This window comes from Balaenoptera musculus, chromosome 11 (genome assembly GCF_009873245.2).
Source record: "Balaenoptera musculus isolate JJ_BM4_2016_0621 chromosome 11, mBalMus1.pri.v3, whole genome shotgun sequence".
NCBI lineage: Eukaryota > Metazoa > Chordata > Mammalia > Artiodactyla > Balaenopteridae > Balaenoptera > Balaenoptera musculus.
In genome coordinates this window covers 30,120,004-30,134,698 of record NC_045795.1, presented here as the reverse complement: position 1 = coordinate 30,134,698, position 14,695 = coordinate 30,120,004, and positions in this window count along the sequence as shown.

The following is a 14,695-nucleotide window of genomic DNA, read 5'->3' as shown; positions in this document are numbered from 1 at the left end:
GCCCCTGGAACCATGTGGCCTTGGCTTGGGCTAGGCAACTTCCAACATAGGCCCCACCCTCAGGAAGTGCTCCAGGGTGGGGCTTGGCCAGAGAGGTGAGGAAAGGGGAGGCATGTGGTGAGGAGGAGAGCAACGCTCAGGGGTGGAACCAGCTTTGGCCAAGAGGAGGTGTCGGTCTGGGGCCAGCAGTCTTAATCCCTGAGATTTAAGGGGGAAGGAGGAAATCCCAAGTGCAAAAAAGGGTCCCGGTATGAGTGTTATCAGATGGGAGTTGAGATGACTGTGGGAGGTGAGTCAGAGGTAGGAGACAGGAGCATCCTTCCTGCTGGTGGGTGATGGAGGGGGCCGTATGCCGGAGACAGAAGCTGTGTGGACAATTGCACAGCGGGGGGCAATGCTTTCTTCCTAGTGGGGAAGCAGGCAGGCCCAGACCTCAGAGCCCCACAGAACTGCTAGCATCTGGTCTGTCAGTTTAAAAGCCTGAGGGGTTTTACATTCCAGAGCAGGCCAGAGGGACACAGAAGTTGTCTGGTAAGTAGGGTTTTTAATAACTTCCCTCTTCCTCAGTTGCCATGGCCACGTCTCGGGCATCATCTCATCTCTTGCCTATAAGACACGGGTCATCTGGGAGGGACCTGCTGCCAGGTGAGGCAGGCAGAGCAACAAGGTGCCGGGTAATGGGACGGCAGATACACTGATGAGTAAGCCCCAAGTTGTCCCCTTCCTCAAGACACTCACTAGCCACCCGTGTGACGGCAGCGTCTTAGTGTGTCTGAGCCATGGTTGTTCATCTATCTGTAAAATCAGGAAATGTATATCTATCCCAAGATGTCTGGAAGATGTCAAGCTCTTGGTGGGTACTTGAAACACGGTTAGATTTTTTTTTTGAAATTTTTATTGGAGTCTAGTTGGTTTACAATGCTGTGTTAGTTTCAGGTGTACAGCAAAGTGAATCAGATATACATATATATATATATAAATATAAAACTACTTCTGTGTCCCTCTGGCCTGCTCATGAAACCCCTCAGGCTTTTAAAAAGTTAGGCTAGGTGCCACTGTTTTGTGGGGCTCTGAGGTCTGGGCCTGCCTGCTTCCCCACTAGGAAGAAAGTGTTGCCGCCCACCGTGCAATGGATATACATCTCCATTCTTTTTCAGAAACAAGGTTAGATTACCATGCCTTTTTGCCCAGGGCCTATGCTTAATGTATGCTGGGCACAGCTATTTCTCCTGAGCCCCCTCCCTTCTTCCTCCCGACTCTACCTGATAAGAATTAGCTGTTATGCATTTTTTTTCTTTTACCAGTTTCTAAGTGCTTGCTGTCCTAAGTTCTTTACATCCATTATTTAATTGGATCTTTAAAACAACCACCAATATTATTATCCCTATTTCAGAGATTTGGAAACCAAGGCACAGCCAAGTCAAGTAACTTTCCCAAAGTCACACAGCTCATGAGTGAAAAGGTGGGACTTGAATTCAGGGCTCTTTGGTGTCGGTTAGTTTAATCTCAAAGACTAGGTTAATCTGCTCCATCTGGGTGCAGGACTGAGTGAGGAAGCAGCCTGACCACAGGCAGAACTTCAGTGGTTTTGGAGGGTCAAGGTTTCATTCTGAGGAACTACACCCAAACGTCAAAACAAGGACCTAGGTACAGGATACTGACTAAGAGAAACCACACACAAACACCACTTCGCTTAAATGGCTTTCACTTAATTTATTTCCATCAACAAGCTAGGCAGCAACTGTGGGCTAGCAAGAGGGTCTGGGGGGCACATGCTGTCTTGTCTAGGATGGACCAGTCTCCTCTCAAGGCCTTGGCCATCCCTCATTCTCAGCTCAGCCGGCGCATCTGCTGCTGCCTGTGTTTTGGAATTCTCGGTCCCGATCAGCACAAGGGGGCGGAGCCCCTGAATGGTCAGCGTGCAGTAGTGGCTACTAGTTCATTGTGTTCCACAGAGACCCAGGGAGCTGATGTCTCCCGTGACCTGGGGGGCCGGGCTTGGCACAATGAAAGGAAATGCTGATGTAAAATGTGATGGTTAAATGTACGGGGCAAAAGCAAAGCATTGTTATGGAGGGATTGAATGTCACCTCCCTTGCAAAGGACTAACCTGAAGATCAGGGGCTAATCCTTGCTCTAGGTCACAGATGAAGAAAGTAGCACCAAGGCTTGAATCTCAGTGTCCCCAAATCCTTGTCTCTCCCAGCTGGGGTTGGATTCTGAAATTCTTGACTCCAGAATGGGCTGAAGACATGAATGCTCTGAACTGCATGGCTTTCCCTGCAAAGAATGCAGCTTTAGTGAAACACAGAAGATAAGATGATTTTTTGTGTGTATGGGAGCTGTAGGTTTCATCCTCCAGAATGCAGGTCGGTGGAAGCAGGGGCTTTGTTCCTACACGTAGGACTGTTGCCGGCACATGCCAGGTGCTCAGTCCCCACAGGTCCACTGAAATGAGTCAGGCAACTTTGTCATTTCCAATCAATACATTGTCCACTTAACCCAGGATTTCCAAACTGGCATCGCCATAACCTGGGGCCTCGGGAAAAACTCTTGTTTCACAAAACACTTTCTTTTTTTTTTAATTTTAATTTTAATTTTTATTTATTTTTTTAAACATCTTTATTGGAGTATAATTGCTTTACAATGGTGTGTTAGTTTCTGCTTTATAACAAAGTGAATCAGTTATACATATACAATATGTTCCCATATCTCTTCCCTCTTGCATCTCCCTTCCTCCCACCCTCCCTATCCCACCCCTCTAGGTGGTCACAAAAGCACTTTCTTAACGAGGGGTATTGTGAACAGGAAACTTGGGAACAGAACCTGGTAGGAGGTAGAAAAGTCAAGACAGAAGTGAAACAAAATGTAGAGAGGAAGGGGAAACCGTCAAGAACTCAAGCTTTCAAAAGATCTGTTTGTATGTTCATTTATTTATATTACACACCTCCTTTTCTGGAAAGCATTTAAGAGGACTAAACTGTCCAGGAGATGCAGCAGAAATGTGTGCACTGTGGTAGGGGGGTATCCACAGATCCAAACCCTCTGCCTTTTATTAGGGCTGTGACTTTAGGCCAGTTACTTAACCAGCCTGATTCTCCATTTTCCCAGCTAGAACATAGGGGTTGTTAAAGATTAGACACAATGTATATAAAGTGCCCAGCAGGGTGGCTTCCTGGCTCACAATAGACCTCAAGTGACTGGAATCTATTATTATTGTTATTTTACCAAAAAGGAGGAGAGAGAAGCCTCCTCGCTGTCATCACCATCATCACCTCCACCCTTATCATCATGACCACCCTTAGCATCATTGTCACTAATACCTATCGAGCGCTCACTGTGGGTCGGGTGCTAAATGCTTTACATGCATTAACTCATTTAATCCTCACAACCTCACATGTAGGGACATGAGGAGAGAGACACAGAGAGAGGTTAAGTTATCTAAGACCACATACCCGGGACGTGGCATCAGTTTAAGGAAGGTGATGGCTCTTGCTAGCATCAGGCTGTGTGCATAACCTGAGATGCCCCAGGATGTAACCAGACCAGTAGCCTTTCTGATGCCCAGTGACATACAGAACGCATGTGAAAAAATTCTAACTGCAAAGCAATATTCAAACATTACATTGATGGCTTGGATAAAATAGAGCATCAGTAAGCACCCTAGACTTCAGATTAAAACTAGCCCCTTCCTCTCCCTGGTTGCTGAACAATGGGGCACAGAGGAACCCCACCGATTTCCAGTTCACTCCTTGTAGCCCATCATTCAATGTCCTCAGGCGGGCCAGTCATCTTGTCCTAAAAACCACAGACGAGAGGCAACAAACTTACCACCCTTTGGCACTTCTACTATTGGAAATAAACACACAGCGGAAATCTCTGGTTAAAATGCATGCAATGTTCCTTTAAAATACACAGGCGCTTTCTAAGACAGGCATTTCACTTGGCAGTTGGACGCTCAAGCCTCCAAATTAAACAAGAGTTTTAGTGAATTGAGCCAATTCATCTGCTTGGTCCCAGTGTAAACGTATACGCCAGTGTGGCCGTGGGTGTCCGTGTGCAGCCAGGGAGTGTTTACATGGTGAGAGTCAAGCCTGGACAGTTAGGATTTGATCCCTCCTTCCTGCTTTTCCTCTGTTGCTCAGCAGAGTCTACTCTTCCCTGTTCAGAGGTGGACATTCTCTGCACGGGGTGAGCTCTCAGCCTGGGGTTCTGGCCCCCAGCTGAGGAATCAATGTACCTCTTATGATGTCCTTTTCCTTTGAGGTTTTGGGCCCATTGCAACAGGTGTGGACACCAGACCCTCATGAACAGAAGGAAGAGCAGACTTGAAAGCTCCTTCAAACCAAGCACAGGACTGTCCCTTAGAAAGACAGTGGAGAGATTTGAAAGTGAAACTTTCAGTACGTGAACAAAATATTGTAGAGAATCTTTAAACCTCCATCACAATTCTAATCTTATTCCGTCTCCATTTTACAGATGAGGAAGCCAAGGCACAGAGAGGTTAAGCCACTTTTCTAGAGTTGCACAGGATGCAGTGGCAGATCTGGGATTCACACCTAGGGAGCCTGGCTCCAGAGCTCATGTTGAAATCGCTAAGTGTCCTGTCTGCGGCTTCACCATCTGGAGACGGCACAGTCAGGATTTCAGCTTCAAGGTGTCTGCTCGAAGGGCTGACTCTTTTACGGAATGACTGTGAACTTGGCCAAGTTCATTCATGTTCCTGGGTCTCAGTTTCCTCCTCTGTAAAATGGGGTGACGTTATTCACGTGACACATCCTGCTGGATGGTGATAAGGAATAAATGATATAGAAAATGTGTGTGAAAGAGGTTTATGAAGATTATAAAGAGCAGTTAAGAATTATACATGGTTTTAGTGCTTTTTGATCTACAGCGTGTTATAATCGTGCTACTTAATCTTCATGCCAACTCTTTCATCCAAGTCTTATCAATCCCAACTCAAATATGAGGAAATTGATACTCAAAGAGGAAAAGTGACTTCCTTAAGGTCCAGGACATAAGCCAAGTTCTTCTGAATTCAAGCCTAAGACTCTTTTACATGATTCTTTTATGCTAAGAGTTCACAGGGTTTGGGGGCACAGACAGTGTCATGTTCTTGTTATTTTATTTTATTTTATTTTACGTCTCTCTGACCAGGTAGCATAGTGACTTGAACATGGAAAGGATTTTGTTGGTTTGTTCGTGACTGAATGAATCATGGCTGAATGGAGATGAGGCTTGATTCATCAGAAACTTGGGAAAATGCAAGTTCTGACTGAGTTTCTGATGAATCTAGAATCATCCTGTAACAAAGGCATTGAAAATATATCTAAAAGGTTCCAGTTGACTCTCTTTCTCTCAGGAAGAGAGGTGTGATACACATCAGTGAATCTTCACTGGTGGCCTAAGGATCTTACAATGTCTCCTAGTCATGCAGTTATGGAACTTTTAGAACCAGAATGCATCTTGGAAATCATCTGATCCAAATTTCTGCTCAGTGGATAGATTCCCCCCACCACTGTGAACCTCAGTTGGCAGCTGGAGACCCGGGCCAATCCATCCCTTTCTCTTACTTTTCAGAGTTGAAGTTAGATAATTTGGATTCAAGTATCAAACCATCTGTAAGAAATGTAACATCAAGTTATGCCTCAGTTTCCTGATTGGTAAAAGCACACTTTGATAGCTTGCCTTTTTCACTAGCTACACACCTGGGAGATTGTCCCATATCAATATAGAGAGAGCTGCATAACCCTTTCACACACACACACACACACACACACACACACACACACACACACACACTTATTCAATCAGTCCCCCATCGGTATAGCTTATTTCCTATTTTTTGCCATTGCAAACATTCTCATGATAAACATCCTTGAACAGAAAAAAAAAGAAAAGCAGGACCTGCTTCACAGGTTGTGGTGACAAATAAATTAATTCCTATAAAGCACTTAGAACAGTGCCTGGCATATAATAAACCCTCTACAAAGGCTAGCTCTGATTATTTTAACTTTGTTAACTGAATAATTGAAATTATTAGAAGGGGAGATTTTGGAATAACTGGAAGAGGAAATGAAGCGAGAAAACACGCAGCATGTTAAGGGAATGCATCAGTCGTGATTAAGTTTAGGTGCGAGCAGCAGTGTAAACCGGGTAGAAGTTTCTTTACACCTTACATTCAAAAAGTTAGGAGGCAGGCAGTCCAGAGCACCCCTGGACTCCATGGCAACAGGGATTCAGGCATCTTTAATCTGAATACTCCGTGATGCGTGGCTTCTCTAGAATATGTCCTGGTCCCAGTTTGCTGCTGGGGCTCTAACCACGATAGCCACATTCCAGCCAGTGGGATGGAAAAAGGCTGGGGAGAGGGGTGGGGACAAAGGGCATGACTTTGCTTTTAAAACCACTCCCAGCAAGTTACACACACCACTTTAACTTCATTGACCAGGACTGAGGTACCCAATCACACAACTGCAAGGAAGGCTGGGAAATGCAGTCTTTAATCTGGCAGCCAGGTGGCCCACAAAAAATCACTCATCTAAGGACTGCAGAAGAAAGACAGAATAGGTATTGGGGGACAGTCAGTGATCATTGCCACAGGGAGTTTGTGGACTCTGGGGAAACGCTGTTGAGCAACCTTTGCTTTGGTAACAGGGAGTCTTTGGGTTCAAGCTAAGAGTTTGGGATTCATGCCTCAAGGATTTTCATTAAAAGTACCTCCATACCCCCAAACCATTGCCTCTCTGAGTCACCGTCCAACAGGCCATTGCACGGGGTGGAGGTTCCCCACTTCCCAAAGTGGGTGTGTATGCTTCAGTCGTTGGCCCTTGGGTTGACTTTGCAAGGGTCTCAGATGTACGCATGAGGAACTGAGTATCCTGGGTGGCTTGTGGAGTCAGCTCCTGTAACTTACATCATCAAAGATGAGCTTGACTCAGTACTGAGCCCAGGTCAGACCTTGAACATTTGAGCTGCTTTTCTTCTAGAGAGAAAACCATCCCCGATAGAATCTCCTTGAGGCTCTTCTTCTAACCATGTAATGTAGACCTTCTGGTTACTGGAAACATTGAGCAAGTCCCATTCTCACTGACTGGGGCCTGCCTGTGTTCATTAGAGTTCCTTCTCTTATTCTGTACCCGATCTTGCTTTCTCGTTCCAGTAAATGATCCCTGTCTACAGTGGTTTCCACGTGCAGCAGGAATTTTGTCAGGATGCACATTAATTAATTTCTGGAAATCAAAGCAACCTTGGGAGCAGTGATTTCCCCTACGTGGAGGATAATCTCTCTCTTTTTCTCTCTCTGTCTCCCTCCTTCCCTCCTTCTTTCTATTTAGAAATGCCATGGAACATGGGGCAGGGGTGTTGGCTGCCCTGTGACCCATTTCCTCAGCGGGACCCTCAGAGGGGACAGGATATAATTTGGAAAGAAAGATGGCCTCAGTCAGACCCACGAGAGGGTCTCCTGCGGTCACAGTCTCCAGTGAGGGGCTGCTTGGTTTTCGGAGGAACTGAGTGCATTTGTATGAGTGTGACTCCTCTCTGGGGCCAGATTGTGGAATAAGTGGAGTTGGCTTCAGCGCCGTCTAGCTCCACTTCATAAACCTCCAGCTCCCTCCTGGGCTCCCCACGCTCAGAGTACTCTGCCCATCTTCGTTCCTCTCTGTTGTCTAAGAGTTTCCCATTCTCCTACATGTTTCTTAACTACTCCGTTACTGACTTCTCCCCAAACCACTTAGCATTTTAAAGGTACTAGGCTAGAGATAGATGAAGGAGTCCTCACTAAACATGTTGAATAACTGAACCAAACTTGGAGCAAAAATGGGATTTTGAGGTAGTCAGACAAATGTTAGGAATTTAAAGAAATCATCAACATTTGCATCAAGGGTTTGGCGATTGACAACTTCCCCTCCCCCACCCTGCCAAGGTCATACAGATAGTAAATTGTGGAGGTGAGTTTCCAACCCAGATTCTCTGCTGATCACCGTTCCAGGCCCCAAGGGGGATTTCAGAAAGGTCAACAGAGTGACATTTGGGGGCAGGTGGGTCTTTCAGGGTAGGTCTTGCCCCTCCCTCACAGACCGGCTCTGCTGCCTCCGGGGTGGGCTTGGGCTCGGGGAGTGGACCTCCAGGAGAAGCTAAATAAATAGGAATTTGGGTTCCCAATTCAACTCGAATCTAGCTGGGAGGACAGCTGACCAGGAATCACAGAACTGGGGAGGTGAACCAGCGGCAGATTTTTGTAGGAGAAATTGGAAGGAGTCTGGGGCAACCTTTCCACCTCTTTCTTCTCCTCGACTCAACCTGAAAGTACGTCAAATAATGTGGTTTCAGCTCCGTTTAGTTTCTTTCAACCTGAAAGTCAAAGTTTCTCTCCAAAGGAGGGAAACCTGCATGAATCGAAACTGAAAGAAGTTAACTCAAAGCCCTGTGAACTGAAACTGATGAATTTCACACAGCTCCGGTTCATTTTTCTCTTCTCCCATCCACCCCAACACCCCCGATCATATTCATTCAGGGAATGAGTCCGATGTAGATGTTTTTCCAACTGCCAGGCTCAAAACACCATCAGCACACTAAGCTTATATTCTATAGTTACGATGGCTCAAGATGGCAAGGAATTGTGCTTGCTTTATCTACCACTGGCTTTGCCAGGCTGGACTCATCGGAAGGATGGTTCCTTTTAGGGTAGAAAGCCCTTTGCATAGAGGGCTGGGCAAATTCCCAGGATACCTGGGCTATTGGAAGGAATACCGCTTTCAGAGATGGCAAGAAAACGTCTGCTTTCCTTTCTGCCCTCTTTGAATGAATAGTCTCTTCCCTCCCATGAGAAGACGGAAGCATCAGATGCTACTCAGAGGGCCTGACCCTGATGCAATGAAAGGCAGTAACTGAGACCACTCGGGCTCATCTAACGCTGGAATAACCAGTGGGTGACTGTGGAATGTGATTTGGAGGTTTCCATCCAGGGCTTGCTTCCAAAACATCTCTCCCGTAGCCCCCAATGCCCACCATCAGGGTCCCCAAGGGAGTCATCAACTCTAGGAAGCACGTTGAATGTTGAAGGCCTGCTGACAGCGTGAGCAACTCCCTGTCTCCTTTGGGCTACCTGGAGAGAAAAGAGTAATTTACTGGACAAAAAAAAATGTGCCAAAGTAGAAATTCCTTCATCATTTGGGTGGGTTTCTTAACCACTTCTTGTATTTTACTTGAGTCTTCTGTCAACTCAGGAAGGGGCCTGAGGGGAGGAAGGGAACCAAATGGAATGGAAATGAATATTTAATTGTGTCTTTCGCAAAGAGTCTTCATGCATGCTATCTCAATTCATTTTCCCAGGACGTGTTTACCAATGGCTGTTCTGAAACAGAGACAAGCCCAAGGTCTAGGAAGGGACCGAGCAGGATTCAAACTCCCATCTCTCTGACTCCTTCCATAATTTCCATGCTTTCTCTCTAAATGAAGGGATTTTCAAGACCGCCTAGTACAATCTGCCCATTTTATTGAGGAGCAAGCTGAGGCCACAAAGACCTCACCTAAAATCATACAGCTAGTTGATGTCAAAGGAGGGGAAGACCATGTTTCTCGGTTCCTAAACCAAGAATTCTTTCAACTACGCCCCACGACTGCAACAAGAAGAGTCAAAAGGCCTTTTGCAAAGGCCAATGAAAAAATAATCAGGGTATGACTATGGGGTGGAGAGGGGAGTGATTTATATTTTAAACATTGTTGGAGGGAAATTATATATGAGCCTTCTTGCTGCAAGTTTTCATTATTATAAGCAGAATATTTCTTTCTGTTGCAAAAATGAACCTAGCATAGTGAACCCTGGAATTTACTGTAAACAGATTCTCTACAGGTCTGGATTAAAAATACCAAGGTCCCGGTGATTCTAATGTGTACCCAGAGATGAAAAGCACTGTGAAAACTCAATAAGAGTAATTTTATTAACTTCTTTGCCTTTAAACTCACCTTAAATGAAAGTGTTTTGAAATTATCATAATTCAGCCTGTGAATTAAGATCCTACCTTTGTAGGGTGCCATCTGCAGAATTTCCGCAGACTGGCTAGATTGCGGAAGGGTAGATGTTTCTCCTTGGCTGTAACCCATGTTATACCTCATGCAGGCGTAATTCAAAACGCATTACGGCGAGAGAAGGGCTTCTGCTAGTCGTACCCTTCTGACCCCGAGATTATATGATTTCATGTGTGTGTATGTGGGTTATGTCAGACTCCCACATATTTTTAAACATACAATATAGATATCTGCATACTACCTAACTGAAATGATTATAGGCTTTTCTTTCTTTTTCAGAGTCAATGATTTTGAAGAAATGTGACAGTGTTTCTGGGGGGAGATTTCTCGTCTCTTCCACTGCCCCAGTGAAAATCTCACTCGGAACAATACATCTTCTGTGAAACACTCTGCACAGAAAGTTGTGGAAATAAATCTTCCCTCTCACCACTGGAGCTGAAGTCAAACCGAGTAGAGCACAGAGGCTTTGGAAGGATTGACACTCCAAGGCAGAGGGAAAAGTGTCCTGAAAATGGAATAGGTTGGGGGAGAGCCCGGCAGAATTCCCTTCTGGCAACTGTGCTGTGGCACTGTAAGGGTGTGAGTTCAGGCAGAAAAGACTATAAAGGCCCCCTTAATCAATCTCAGGCTCTTACCTTTCAGGCCCCTTTAGTGGAGAATCATAAAGGGGACCTTGGGCTCTACTTGCTTTACAGGGGGGAGAAAACCCACAGAAAACCCACAGTCCCTTTGCTGTAGCCCGTGTTACCACCTTTGCACACACACATTTGTTTGCTTACTTATGATGTTTACCCCCTTTCCCCCCAAAAGTAAGGTCCTCGGGGCCAGGATCTTTGTTTTGTTCACAGATGTCCCCAAGCCTCTAGCACAGATGGCATGCCAATATTTTTGAACTCAAGAATGAATCAAAACCCTCATCTGTGACAGGCGCTGTGCTAAGTGCTTTCACAACGATTCCATCAAATCCTGAAAATACCCTTCAAGGCGGGTTCTATTAATAACCCCACTTCATACGCGAAGAAACCGAGGCTTAACCAATTTAACTGATTGCCAGAAGCTCTCTAAGCAGCCTGACAGGTTAGTCCCCACAGAGGTCACCGGCAAAGACGCTCCAGGCAGGCGGCAGCCCCCTGGCTGCCCATTCCCGCCTGCTCTGCGGTGAAGGCCTGGGCTTCCAGAAATTCCTTTGAAGGAGAAGCCCTGTTCTCTGTGGTTCTTGAGGCACTGCTGGCCTTGCTGTGGGTTCCTGCCACCTGACGTTCCAAACAGAGGCATTTGCTAATTTCCTGGGGAAGGCTCCAGGAAGGCTTGTCCTCGGGTAAAAGCTGTTCCCAGTAGGTGAAAAAAAAGGGAAGTTTTCAGACCACGGCACACTTGGAGGTTTCACTTTCAGTGTTGTGTGGAGCTGACAAATAAACCTCTTCTGAGTTGGCGCTCCTTCCCCTCCAGCCCCACCCGCTGCCTCTCTGCTTTTCCAGATTCACGTGAGTGTTTTGGTTAACTTTCTCCCCTCCTGTGTGACTGTTGTTCTACCACAGGTTAATGCGGGGCTTCTGGAGCGGATAAGACTAGGCTGAGTTACAGGAACAAGCTACAAGCCGAAGGGAAGCACTGCAGCTTGTGGCCGGTCCCGTCCCAGATATACACCCGCACATCTGGACGAGAGATCATGTGACAGCTTGAAAAGCCAGAAACATATCCTGGATACCATAAAAAATAGTTCCGTTAAATTAAAAAGGCTTTAAATACTGGCTCAGCTGGTTTGGGGGTCTTTATGTCTCTCTCTCTTTTTTTTTCATTGTTCTGGAATTCGCTGTAGGATTTGTGATTGCGGAAGACTGTGAACCCATCGGATTGTGAATTTGTTTGCAAGTTTTTTGAAAGTTCAGCCAGCCCTTCTCTACTTTCGTAACTTTGGGCATGGCTTGTTGATTTGGGGATCGGGACTTGGTATCTTGGTAAAAAAACAAAACAAAACAAAACAACACACTCAAATAAAAAAAGAAACTCTCCCCTTTCCCACTTGCCAACCTCTCCCTCAGATCCCCCCAAGAAAACCATCAAAACCCTTGGCCAAATCCTGTCTCCTTTGACAATATTTAAGAAAGATCCTGTAGGGTAGTAAGCTCTAAAATAGTATCGGTGAAGAGAAATGTCATAGTTCTCTTTGGATAGAATCCAGAACAGATTGGAAATAAAGAGATGAATGGATGTGAAACACCAAAGTATGGTCAAGACTTGATTCCTGCAACTCGGAAAAAAAATCTCCATTTTCTCTTTCTTACGCAAATAAAACATTCTTGTGTTGCCCGCTGGACATATCTTTCTCCCTGATTTACCAAGATTGCAGAAACTAGGATTAAACAAGGCATCCATTCCAAAACCAAAAATCTGTTTTCTCAAACTATCGAAGAGTGAATGAGTTTGAGAAGCGAGCATGTGATTAAAAGACAAAAAAGGAAAATCGTGCCTCGTTTCTTTTTCAAGGATGGACAGCCAATCAGGCAGAATGGTCTCTGTTGGCATTTGCCTTATCTGCTGGTGATAGTTCCTCTTTTAATTTAGGAAAAAATAGCCAAAGCAATATTGGTAAAATACCACCAGCTTTGGGTTTTCTAAAATATGTGAAATCATGTTATTTTCACCTATTCATTAGTTCAGTCCTTCTCTTCCCACCACTGGACTGTCACCTTCAGCCAGGACCTTGTCTGCCTTGTTCTCTATTGAGTCCTCAGTGTCCAGAACAAGGTCTCACCAACTCTGCTGCCTGACTTCGAGCTGAGTGTCTCTGTTTGCCCCTCCAGGTGCACTCTGTACCTTTTATCACCTCATTCTGTGCCCCGGGGCTGATGCCTGTGAACCGTGTCCATGGGCTCTGTGATGGTGAAGTTTATGCTCCAACTTGACTGGGTCAAGGGATCCCCAGATAGCCGGTAAAGTATTGTTTCTCGGGGGTATTTCTGACCATGTTTCTAGAAGAGATTAGCATTTGATTTGATAGACCGAGTAACGTGGATGGGCATCATCCAATTCATTGGGGGCCCAACTGTAACAAAAAGGCCAAGGAAGAGTGAATTCTCTTTCTCTCTTCTTTGGCTGGTATGTCCACCTCTTCCTGCCTTCGGATATCATAGATCCTGGTTCTTGGGCCTTTGGACTCCAGGATGTACACCGTGGCCCCCAGTTCTCTTATACCACTGACTTTCCTTGTTCTATAGCTGGCAGACAGCAGATTGTGGAACTTCTCAGCCTCCATAACCGCATGAGCCAATGCCTATCATCAATCTCATACATGTCTGTATATATCCTATTGATTCTGTTTCTCTGGAGAACCCTGGTTGACACAGGCTCCCTGGCCCTCCAGCTTCCCTTTGGACGCCAATGAAAGCACCAGGGAATAACAGCATCGAGCTGGCTGAGTCTCTGGGCTGCAGCCACAGCCCCTGTCAAACCCAGGGATGGTAAAACCTCCCTTCTTCTACTCCCAGGATCCTGTACTATCCCTTGTAATAGTCTCTTCATTAAACTCAGAAAATGAGTCCTTTTGAGTTTATCTGTTTCTACAATTATCTGTATTCTGCTGGGGTCCTGACTAAGGAAATTAAGATTTATTGAATGAACAAATGAATGAGGCTTCACTGTAGTGAGCCATACTTCTGGATAATTGCAACACGTTGGTTCCAGAGCCATTTCCTCCCAGGTTCAATTCTTTAGAAATGTCGTTGTCACCATTAGTTCAAGACTCCAAGGATGTGCTGGAGTTGTTTTTCTCCAGTAAAAACCCACAATCTGTTCCAACCCCTTATTGGTTTCTCTTGTGATCAATGATATGAACAGACAAAGCAGTTTGCAGCATTTAGAAAGGTCCATTATTGAATCACCTATTCATCCATTAATTAATTAATTAATTAATTCATCATCCAAGAGAAATTTAATAAGCCCCTACCATGCGCCATGCATCTGGGGATGGCAATTTTATTTCATCTTGCATGTCACCTGGTAGATTCATAGAGCATGGCATTGAAGTAAATTCTGAAGCAGTCTGAAATCAGTGGGAAAATGTGACAAGATCAATTAATAATGTCTGCCATGGATAGAGGAATGGAAGCACATACGATCAATATTTACAGGACCAGTATTTGCCATCTGTGTCTTAATGAGTAAGCAAAAAAAAAAAAAGCAATATAAACCCTAGTAACAAGCTTATTTTTGCCTCCAGCTTTGCTGCCTCATGTTAAAACTGCGTGCTTGCTCAAAGGCTTCTGATATACAATAACTACCTCTCCTCAGACGCACCTAAATGGTTATTTGATTGTACAAAGACATCATTGACCTGAAAGTGCCTATTTTCATTATTTACCTTCTGGACTGTATTTGCTGGGTTACAACACACAATTAAATGGAAAGTTTTTCCGTCTACTTTCCTGAAAGGGTAATTGTGGACTGCAATGACCAGCCAGCCCCCAACCTTAGTTAAGATGAAGATTTGCTAGCAGGTTCTCATCACTTTTGGGTAAATTGTCACAACCATCACTCAGGAGTCAAAGGCATCCTTTACAATAGCTTTTCTCTCCAGACCGGTCTTCCTGGATATTTTTAATAAGGAAAAACACATGAGGAAACTTACTCTCCTTAGCTTTTCATTCTCGATTAATCAATTTTG